General features: G+C 41.9%; 1 protein-coding gene and 1 pseudogene across 2 annotated transcripts in view; one reads left to right on the plus strand and one right to left on the minus strand.

Annotated features, from left to right (window-relative positions):
- The window catches only part of DENND4C (DENN domain containing 4C), a 109582-nt gene that overhangs the window by 12246 nt on the left and 85159 nt on the right, over positions 1 to 12177 (plus strand). The window lies entirely within an intron of this gene.
- Positions 3520 to 4090, minus strand: LOC142457760 (small ribosomal subunit protein uS13-like; annotated as a pseudogene).

Raw genomic sequence — 12177 nt, forward strand, 5'->3', positions numbered from 1 at the left:
AAGAGATGGTGAGAAGCCATGGCAGAGGCAGCAGAACCAGGAGGCTGGCAGATTTCACAGTGAACCTTCCAGCCCACAGAATAGAGAGATGCGTGCCTCTAGATGAGGAAGGAGTTTATGGCAAAATAGGATACCTTTGGACACTTAGTGGCGGAGTTAAAGAGCTTAGTAGCACTTATCCAACTCGGGCAGACACAAGGGTCCAAGAAACCAAGCAGGCATGTGGGCATGGCTGAGAAGACGCTATCCTGATGGAAGAACTGTATCCTGAGTTATTTCTGATCCTGAATTGTAACATGTTTTTTCCCTCCCTAATAAACCCCAAAATTGTGAGTATGGTCTGAGTTGTGTGGGACCATAGTGATAAATTATCAAATGCAGCAAAGGGGAAGACCATGCTTTGCGAAAGCTAGCTGGTATCAGAATTGTAAAAAGGTCAGAGAGAGGAGACATGCCCTACCTTTGCTTCCTTGTAATCAACCTGGGGCTGCTGCTGCTGCTGGTCCTCCCTCCGGTGAATTTAGAGTAGATCAGACACCCCTACCATGCCATTCTTACAGGTGGTTTAGCCAATGTACCAGTCCTTACTGTTGAGTTCTAAGAGTTCTTTGTCTATTTCTGATACAAATCTGTAAGTTACCTGGTGCTATTATAGCAGAAATACAGCAAGTGATGGCTTCAACAAACACATTTATTTTCTCACAGCTCAGGAGGCTGCAAGTTTGAATTATAGTGCTGGCCCTTGGGGAAGGCTATCTCTTCAGCTCTGTTTCCTGGTTCCTTAGAGCTCCCTCTGTGACTTGGCATCTTTCTTCCCTCCGTCTCTGTTTTGTTTCTTAGTATACTGACTCAGATCCTGTTACCAATTCTGCTTCATCATTCCCAAGTGTGATTATAATCACAGGCATCCAGATTAGCATGTACAGCACACATTTGGGGGAGGGTGTAATTAAATCCATAACAAAATCATTTTTCAAAATGTATATTTTGCAAATGTTTTTTCCCAGTTGAGTGTCAGGGGAAGCCAGCCCTAACATCATTATGGGTCCGGTAGGCGCAATTGTACAGCGATAAGTAAAGATCATAGTAAGGTTATAGAGAGCATGAGAGATAGAAGAGAAGTATTGAAATAAATGGAGTCAGACACGTTCATGGTAGCATGCTCACCTCAGCCCCGCTTGGTGGTCCACGTGGAGGGAGAGAGATTTAATGCTAGCCCAGGCTTTTATCTTCTCTGGGGACATGCAAGCCCCCTAATTACAGGTGAGGACATACATCACAGGAAGGGGTTGTGCTATAGGAAATACAGTAATTGAGAGGGGGTGGTCTAGGGAAATACACGCAAATAGGAAGAGGAGGGATTGGGGGTAGACATGTGACAAGATGGGCGATTGGATCCTAGTAGCCTCAGGATGGTAGCCTAACCTTAGTCATCCTTGGTTGGGTTTGACGTCTCTGGGGTCTCCTACAGGGAAACAGACTACTATCCTTATCAGAAGGGAGTGGGCCCTATTTGTTGTGGGATAAACAATGGTGACTGCTTGCTCTAGATGGCTGATAGCTCTAGGGAGAATAATCCCTGACCTACTTCTGATGGATGACCTCTAAGTGTATAGTCATTCGCAAGCAGCTGTTTGGCATATATTTGGGGGAGACAGCTTGGGAGAAATCCTTCTGTTTCCCACAGTCGAGGGCTTGTCATTTTAGTCTATTACCAGAACACAAGAACCCTAAATTTCAATAAAGTTTAATTTACCAAGGGGTGTGTGTGTGTGTGTGTGTGTGACTATTTCTTGGTGATGTTTCTAAATCTCCATTTTCAAAGTGAAATCACATAGTATATTCAAAAGAGTTTATAGTATTGCATTTTATATTTAGGCGTATAATCCATTTTCTCATAAGGATATCCAATTGATCCAGCACTATTTGTTGGAAAAATATTCCTTCCACCATTTTACTGCCTTTGCTCCGTTGTGAAAGAGCCGTCATTCTTTTGTTCATAAGCTGTATTTAGAAAGCATCCTGTCAATAACTTAAGTCTTCTTTTTCAATCTATCTAGTAAGCTTTATCTTTTTAATAAGCATGATTAGACACTTAATTAACAATTCTGTTGAAATATAATGTACATGCCACAAATCTACCCATTTAAAGTATAGAATAAACAGCTTTCAGTATATTTACATGTTTTGCAACCATATAAACCCATCAAGCTGATTCTGATTTATGGCCACCCTAGTAGACAGGATAGAACTGCCTCAGGGTTTAAGAGGCTGTAAATCTTTATGGAAGCCAACTGCTTCCTCTTTAGCCCATGGCTTTCTCCCCCCTAGATTTTAGCTATTATAAACATTCCTGCTAAGAACATTTGTCTAAACATTTTTGTGTGGATACATTTGCTTGTCTTGGAATATAAGTTAAATTTAGTGACGTTATTGACACGGTTGGATATCAGTCTGTCATCTTGGTATGTGTTTTCAGTTTGTCTTATCAGTTCTTTGTTTAGTTTTTGGATTAATTGGATATATTTTAGCACTGCATTTTTTACTACAAAATCATAGAAAGTTTATTAAATAAAAATCAAATTATGAAGTTATTGCTGTACATATGCTCCGTTCCCCCCCCACATAATTTATTGGCACGTGCTGAAAAACTGGGGTTCGGCTTATACACGCGTCAGTGACATGAATGGATGTCACCTGGTCAAGCCCAACTAACAAAAGGAGGAAATCTCATGAAGCCTGACATAGTTAATAGCAAAGTGGGTTTGAGATGCATGGGAAGACATTCCAGAAGACATGGTGCCACATGCCTTCCAGAAATGTAGTATTAGCAATGCTATGGATGGCAGTGAAGACTGCGCTTTGTATGAAAATGACAGCAGTGATGGTGATGACGGCGATCTCAGTGAGGACAGCATTTATGATGACCTCACACCAGCTGAAGCTCTACATTGGGATGATGATGAGGAGTCCAGTTTTGAAGGGTTTTAATTCTTTGAATTTTAGCTTGGTTGCTGATTGAACTTAGGGAATAATACTCTTAAGGTATCATTGTTAATACCTTATTGTTTTTGTTGAACCTGTTTTCCACTTACTGTGCTGGTTTACTAATGGTAAATGACTTGACCTTTTATTTGTTTTTATTTAAAATAAATATTTAAATACATTACCCCACTGATGTCTCGATTTTTAGTAATTTTATTTTCATTTATTTTGATTATTGAAACTCACCAATAGCTTCTGCATTTTCCACCCTAGGCTGATACTCGAGTCAGTCAGTTTTTCTGGTTTCCCAGGTAATAGTTAGGTACCTTGGCTTATATTCGGGTCGGCTTATATTCAAGTATATATGGTAATTTATGTATCATACAATTCAATAGTTCAATCATATCAAGAAGAATTGTACAATTATTACCACATCAAATTTAGACCCCCTACCCATGGTTAAATCACTTTTGGTTTTTATTTTATTTATTTTGTGTGTGTGTACAAACTATTAATAGACAAGGTTGATAGTCTTTATTTCTTTTTGGGGACACCAACTGTTTGGCCATGGCAGCCAGTGGTCTTGATGTGTAGCCTCAAACTCGAAAGCCCCAGAAGTGGTGCAGTCCTCTGTGGATGCAGATCTTTCCCGCCGCCCCAAACCTTCGCGGAGCTTGTTGTCCAGACTGTTGGTCAGGACCCGGCTGTATTGCCATCCGTCACGTCTTCCTGTCTATTCAAGAACCAGTCTGGAATCTTGTACTGCTGTGGATTCTTCAGGATGGTGCTCACCCGCCCAGCCTCATCTTCGGTGAGCTCTCCTGCTCTCTTGGTGAGGCTGATGTCTGCTTTCCTCCACACCACAGGAGCACATCTGCATCCCACACCTTTCATGGGCCGTGATGGCAAAGGCTGCTTTCCGCCGCCCATCGGTGTTAGTGTTGAGCACTGGCAAGACGTGCTGGGACTTCTCAGGGATCACTAGAGACAGGGCAGTGGCACTGGCAACAGCATGTAGGCCTTCAGTGGAGGCGTTTAAACAAGTTTTTAGACGAGTTGTGCCATCACAATCAGTTTTGTACTCCTTCCCCCATCCTGCCTTCATTGTTGACTCTGAAACCCCCTTCCCTCCCTATTGTCCACCCCTCACTCCTGCATGCCCCATAAACCCTTATATCAGTGATTATCACTGTACATCCACTCCTCCTGTGTTTCACTATCTGGGAAACCTAACCGAAACAATAAAAAAAATTGAAATAAGGTGGTAAGGATAAACTAATACTATAAAGACAAAAATACAAATAATGAGTAAGAAAGAAAAGACCTCCATCAACATTCAAATAGCAGGAAAGAAATGTCTGTCATGGAACAACTGAGAGATACTCAGAACAAATTCAGGTGGGGTCAATAGGGAGGTCAACTGGTCACTTACAGAGTAGATCCAGCGTAATCAAGATTACAATGGTCTCTGCCTGATAGTAAGGCTGTTTGAGACTCTGGCCTGTGGCTAGAGGGGATCTGCCAGCTGCTCAGTCTGACTAGATACTCTGCAGATGGGTTTTGGGTTCCCACTGCCCTCCAAAGCCTCTACAAACTGGGTGTTCATAATTCTAGCGCTGATACTTTTTCCTTTGCCATCTTTGAATTTTGTAATTGCCATTTTTGGATTACTTAAGCTTGTATGCTTCTTCCACGTGGACTTAGTTGACTCCTTGGTTAGAAGGCTCCTTGTTTGAATACGAGCCTTTAAGACCCCAGACACTATTGCTAGCCTGGAACCATCTACTTTCTTCACCACACTTGGCAGTTACACTCTTGTATTCAGTGATCCTTGCATGAAGGTGAATATGGAGCAGGGCCATGTTACCAGAACTAACTGTCCTTGAATTGGGACTAGAGTTAAGTAAGAGCACAGACTCCATCTGTTTGACCATGGGGTTTGAATGTCTCAGGTTTACTTTGGCAGTTGTAATAGGACAAAATTAAAATCCCGTAAGACCAACTGCACTAATAGCCATAAGCCAACCAGCCACCAACCAAAAGAATAAAAAAAGCAAGCTACAAGCAGGAAAGCAAAAGCCATATAAACAAAGAAGTACAGCATTGCCAATTTCTCCCCCGGGGTAATAGTCGATTGAATTATTATCATTGTCGGTATAAGGAGTCTATGGGAGTACAGTTTCATTTTAAGCCACAACCCACAAGTTTTTAAACAGTTCGATTTTCTTTCGATTGGGCTCTGTTGACCCTAAGTATGGGGATTGATGCAATTTTATTTTATTTCTTTATTGTATTTATTAGCTATAGGACTTATGTGTCTTTAACTTAATCACTGACTGTCTTTAAATATTGTTATGTAACAACATACACACTAACACTATTAATTCAGTGTATTTCCAGCCCTAGATCTCTGTCTATAGGTTGTTATTTATAAATAATACACAGCAACTAAATGTAAAGTAAATTAATGCATGTAAAATAATTTGAACAGACACTGCTTTTTATTTATATCAGGAGTAAAAGAAGAAAACTCCATTTAAGTCCATTTCCCCCCTTTTCTATGTTTTATTTTGTTGTTGAGAATATATACAGTAGGCCTCTGTTCATGCCTTCCCTCCATGCAAGAACACTTTGTTCTAACGACCTGGCATTCTGAGATGCTCACCCTCCTGGCACAATCACTAAAGATAAAATGGGTGCATAAGCAAATGTGGTGAAGAAAGCTGTTGGTGCCTGGCTATCAAAAGATACAGCCGTCTGGGATCTTTAAGGCTTGAAGTTAAAAAGCGTCCATCCAGCAGAAAAACAACAAGCCTAGATGGAAGAAGCACACTAGCCTGTGCAATCACGAGATGTCCATGGGATCAGGTAACAGTCATCAGAAGTTCCAAAACACAAAAAACATGTTGAGAACCAGGGGGGTCGAAGCAGAGACCCCAAACCCATCTGTAGACAATGGGACATCCCCTCACAGAAGGGGTCACAAGGAAGGAATGAATCAACCAGGGCGCAGTATAGCACTGATGAAGCACACGATAATTCCTCTGGTTCCTTGAGGTTCCTCACCCCTCACTGTCAGGACTCCTGTGCGGCCTTCCGCTGTGGGCTAGACCCGGAGCAAGTGCACAGATACAGATAAGAGATAAGAGCTCATGACACAGAATCCAGGAACAGGAATGGGAGTAGTGATACCAGAAGGGTAGAGGGAGGTTGGGGAAGAAGAGGGAACTGATCGCAATGATCAACACACAACACTCTCTCCCCCGGGGGTGGGTGGGATGACAAACCACAGAAAACATGGGGGAAGGGAGACAGTGGTCGGATTAAGCTATAAAAATAATAATTTCTATTTTATCAAGGGGTCATGAGGATGGGGGAAGGGAGGGAAAAAAGAGCTGATACCAAAGTTTCAATAGAAAGTAAATGTTTAGAAAATGATTATGGCAACATATGTACAAATATGCTTGATACAATTGATGTGTGAGTTACATGGGCCAGTTCAACAGTTTCTTCCTGTCTAATTTAGTGAGGGCGATTATACTTTGCTAGTTGGGAAACCATTCTCAGCCTCCTTTTCAGAGTTGTTTTCTTATTAATGTAAATGTACTGTTTCTTGAGCTTCCTGACTAACCTTTTGAGTTACTCTTGTCAGCTTGATCCCATTTGACAGTTCTTAACATAGCATACTGCTCAAGGCAGACCTTTTAAATTAAATTTAAGCTAAGAAGATGTCAGTGGATTTTTGATTGTTTTATTTTAATTTGGGGGAGTTTCTTTATTTTAATAAGTCATTTTCATTGGGGCTCTTAAAGCTCTTATAACCATCCATACATCTATTGTATCAAGCACATTTGTACATATGTTGCCATCATCATTTCCAAAACATTTTCTTTCTGCTTGAGCCCTGGGTATCAGCTCTTTTTTTCCTCTCCCTTCCCCTCCCTCCCACCCTGGTGAACCCTTGATAATTTATAAATTATTTTTATTTTCATATTTTACACTGTCCTGTCTCCCTTTACCCACTGTTTTAATTTTAAGGATTATATTAGGGCAGAAGTTCAGGGGTTCATCTACCCTCCATGGATCCAGAAAATCTAGAGTCCAGGAGAATTTGAAATTCTCTTGTGCAGTTTCCCCCTTTTGATCAGGATCTTGCTATGGAATCTTTGATTAACAGGTTTTTTTTAAAACGCTTTATTAGGGGCTCATACAACTCTCATCACAATCCATACATACATCAACTGAGTAAAGCACATCTGTACATTCATTGCCCTCATCATTTTCAAAGCATTTGCTCTCCACTTAAGCCCTTGGCATCAGGTCCTCTCTTTTTTCCTCTCCCTCCCTACTCCCCCCGCCCTCTTGAGACCTTGATAATTTATAAATTATTATTTTGTCACATCTTGCCCTGTCCGACATTTCCCTTCACCCCCTTTTCTGTTTTCCGTCCCCCAGGGAGAAGGTCACTTGTAGATCCTTGTAATCGTTTCCCTTTTTCCAACCCACTCTCTACCCTCTCAGTATTGTCACTCACACCCCTGGTCCTGAAGGGATCATCTGTCCTGGATTCCCTGTGCTTCCAGTTCCTATCTGCACCAGTGTATATCCTCTGGTCTAGCCAGACTTGCAAGGTAGGATTTGGGTCATGATAGTGGGGGGTGGGGAGAGGAGGAAGCATTTAGGAACTAGAGGAAAGCTGTATTCTTCCATCAGTGCTACATCGCACCCTGACTGACTCATCTCCATGCCTAGACCCCTCTGCAAGGGGATCTCGAGTGGCTGACAAATGACCTTTGGGTCTCCACTCCACACTGTCCCCTTCATTCACTATGGTAAGATTTTTTTGTTCTAATGATGCCTTATACCTGATCCCTTCGACACCTTGTGATCACACAGGCTAGTGTGCTTCTTCCATGTGGGCTTTGTTGCTTCTGAGCTAGATGGCCGCTTGTTTACTTTCAAGCCTTTAAGACCCCAGATGCTATGTCTTTTGATAGCTGTGCACCATCAGCTTCCTTCGCCACATTTGCTTGTGCACCCATTTGTCCTCAGTGATCGTGTCATGGAGGTGTGCACCCAATGATATGAATTTTTGTTCTTTGATGCCTGATAACTGATCCCTTCGGAACCTCGTGATCACACAGGATGGTGTGTTCTTCCATGTGGGCTTTGTTGCTTCTGAGCTAGATGGCTGCTTTTTTATCTCAGGCCTTTAAGACCCCAGATGCTATACCTTTTGATAGCCGGGCACCATCAGCTTTCTTCACCACATTTGCTTATTCACCCGCTTTGTCTTCATAGGTTGTGTCGGGTGGGTGAGCATCATAGAATGCCAATTTAATAGAAGAAAGCATTCTTGCATTGAGGGAGTACTTGAGTGGAGGCCCAGTGTCCTTCCACCACCTTAATAACTAAGCCTATAAATATATGCACATAGATCTATTTCCCCATCGTCATATATATTTACATATGTACATGTCTTTGTCTAGACCTCTATAAATGCCCTTTGCCTCCTTGCTCTTTCCTCCATCTCCCTTGACTTTCCTCCTGCCCCACTAGTATGCTCCATCCCCACCTGGGTTACAGCTATACCTCTTCATTACGTTACCTTACCCTTGATCATTCCCTACCATGCCCGCCACACCCACCGCACCACCAATTTGGCTCACTTGCTGTTCCTTTGGATTAACATGTTTCTTAATGGTAGCCAGGCACTGTCCAATACTTCTGGTCTCATGGCAAAAGAGGCAGTTGTTCATGGAGGCAGTTAGCCGCACAATTCATAGCTTCTTTCTGTCTTGACTCTGTTGTTCCAGGAGAAGAGAGAGCAGTTGTGCCCTCTTTGGCCTTTTGCATCCTGGGAGAGCCCAGATCCTACTCAACAAGCTGGGCTGTAGAACTGCACTAAGCACGGTTAACTGGAAAGTCCCATAAAACCATGACCTTTAACCTCCAACCAAGAAGCCAAATCCTTGCTTGGTTGTGCTTAATCAACCTCAGCACCCACCTTTTCTGGTTGTTGTAAATATATCTATCACACATTTTTTGCCATTTTAACTTTTTACACGTGTACACTGTAGATACAGCAATTACAATAATCATCTATGCCTGATTTGATTTTTCCATCACTGCTAACTCTGGAGCCCTTTCCCCATCTCCCTTCCACTCCTGGTAATCACTAATAAATTTTGGTCTCTATAAATTTGCCTTTTCTTGTCTTTTTATGTAAGTGAGTTTATGCAATAACTGTCCTTTGGTGTGTCGGCTGTTCTGCGCAGCATAATGCCTCCACGCTCTAACCATACTGGGAGTGCCGGGCATCAAGACTTTGCTTCTTTTAGTGTGGACTTGTACTCTACTGAATATATATACCTTGTTTTGTGTGTTCGTCTGCTGATGGGCACCTAGGTTGTTTGTACATTTTGGCTATTGTGAGTAGTGCTACAGTGACTACTGGTATATAAACCTCCTGCCATCAAGTCAACAGGAGCAGATAACCCCGTGTCTCTATATACAAGCCTCTTTTGGGATGTCTTTTTTCAAGCATTTGGCTATATTCCCGGAAGTGGAATTATTGGGCCATACAGTAGTTCTATTTTTCATTGAGGAATTGCCACAATTCTCCCACAATGATGTCATCTTGCATTCCCACCAGCGGTGGATATAGGTTCTAATTTCCCCACATCTTCACCAATATGTTATGACTATTGTTCAAAATTTTTATCTTAGCCATTCACATTGGAGTAAAATGGTACTGTGGTTTCGATTTGCATTTCTCTTAAGACTTTTAATCCTGGGCACCTTTTCATGCCTTTGGTACCCATTGAATGCCCTCTTTGATTAAAATCTGTTCTCCCTTTTAGGATTGAGTTATTTGTCTTTGTTGTTAAGTTGACCAAGTTTTATGTATATTTTAAGGTTTTTTTTGGTTGGATACATGGTTTCAAAGCTATTCTCCCAGTCAGTAGTTAGTCTTTTCAGTTTTTTGGTGAAGTCTTAATGAACAAAAGTATTTAACTTTTTGAGGTCCCATTTATTTGATTTGTGTTTTTGCTGTCTGTCCCCTTGTTATTATATTAAGTTATTCTTGAGAACTCGGCCTGACAGGGCAGTCACTACAGATTGGGTCCCTTCACTTGTGGTCTGTTGAGCGTTTTTATTTCCTCTTGAGTCTGTTTAAATCAGTTGTGTCTTTTAAGACTTTGTTAATTTCATGTAGCCTATCCAGTTTGTTGCCACACATTTGTTCATAGTTTTCTGTCTTAGTTCCCTTAATTACGATCAGATCAATTGCAATGCCCACACTTTCCTTTTTAATATATTTTTATTTGTATCTATGTCAGTGTAGCTAAAAAGTTGTCAATTTTACGGATCTTTTCAAAGAACTAACGTCAGGTTTTATTGTCTCTATTTTTCGGTTTCTCTTCTGATCTTTCTTCTTTTCTGGTTGGGTTAGGCTTAGTTTGCCCTTCACTTGCTGGTTCCTGGAGTTGTTGAGGTTGCTGTTCCCACGAGAAGTTCCTGAAGCTGCGGAGTCAAGTTCCATTCCCAGCCGACCTCAGCTGTGCCCTCCCATAGTAACGCTCTAGACTAGTGGTTCTCAGCTCCAGCTGTACATCAAGATTTACTGGGCATCTAAAAATATTGGTGGAAAGCTGTCAACCTCAGAAGTTCTTATCAATGTCTGACATTTAAGAAAGCATGCTCCACCTGACTCCCGTGTGAAATCTGGATGCACTCGGAGACTCCATTTACCGACTTTTATCACCTTGATCTGTAACTTCAAATACTTTAAGCCTCTAATTATGACCGTCACCACTTTTCCTGCTATTTCATATATTCTGGCATTCTATTTTGATCTTTCTTGGACTCCATAAAGATCTCCAGGTCATTAGCTACCCATTTTTCCTCCGTCACCCCCCCTTTCTTATATACAATTAGATTGCTATATCGGTGCCCACTATTGCTCAGTGTTGTTTTGCATCCTCAAGTTAGACACATTCTTCCTTCTATTTATTTTTCTTTTATTGCAGGGCAAAACTCCACAAAACTCCAGATGAAACTCAATTCCTTTCCAACTCTATGCTTCCTTGGATTTGAGTGTGGCTGGAGAAAGCCGCACTTCTGGCTGGTCTCAATGTGTGGCTCCAGTTTCCAGTGTGTCCTCTCATTGCCTGACAATCTGCTCTTCATTTTCTGTAGTAAGACTAATCCTGCTTCCGTCCTTCCTTAGTGTGTGTGTGTGTGTGTGTGTGAGAGAGAGAGAGAGAGAGAGAGAGAGAGAGAGAGAGAGAGAGAGAGATCACCGTCTCTTCTGTGCTGTGCCTTGTCTGTCCTTCTGCCTATTTTAGGGTTTTCCTTCTGGAGTTATCCTTTCTCCATCATATTTTTCTGCGGAATCATTTTTGTAAGCATACAAACTTGCAAGATCCATCTTCAATAGCTCAGTACCCACATGCACTTTCCTTCCCATTTATAGAAAAACCCATCAAAAAGAATTCCACATAATCACTGTCTCCACTTTCCATTGCCTCTTGAACCCACTCCAGAGAGCCTTTTATACCCCCACCCTGCCCCGCTCCAAAACAACCTCAGGCCACTCTTGTGTTCAGTCTTCCTGCTACTCAGTCTAAGTGGTCCATTTGCTCTTGGAAACGTTTACTTGGTTTCCTTAATGCCGTGCCTTTCGGATTCATTCCTAACTGAGAGCAGCCCTCCTCGGTCTTTGGCTCGCTTTTCTTCCCTTTCCTCTACAGGTTAACTTAGGCCTAAAATAAGAGGTTGCTTTTCTTTTTTAGTCAGTGCTCATTATCTCTTAGGAGATCCAGTCTAATCCCATCTTTATAGTGCACATTAGCTTGCAGTTTTCCAGCCTAGAATCAGTTTCCACACTACCCTGAGCGAAGCCATTTCTACTTCTCCACTTTAATACTTTCATAGGCGATTGATTCTAGCATGACCTGTCCAGAACACTGTACTCGGTTCATTTTTTCAAACCTCTGTTCTCTCATTTCATCAGGTTGGTATATGGCACCACCGCACATCTCAAACACACCTCCTCTGTAGCACTGCTTTGCACAGTGCTCCACAGAATCTCCTGAAAATGAGACTAAACAGACTATGAATCAAGACTCAGATGAGTAAAGTGTGTATGTGTCCCGCTTGCTGGCTGGGTGTGAAGTGGAGAGGCTG

Source organism: Tenrec ecaudatus, chromosome 10 (genome assembly GCF_050624435.1).
Source record: "Tenrec ecaudatus isolate mTenEca1 chromosome 10, mTenEca1.hap1, whole genome shotgun sequence".
Taxonomy (NCBI): Eukaryota; Metazoa; Chordata; class Mammalia; order Afrosoricida; family Tenrecidae; genus Tenrec; species Tenrec ecaudatus.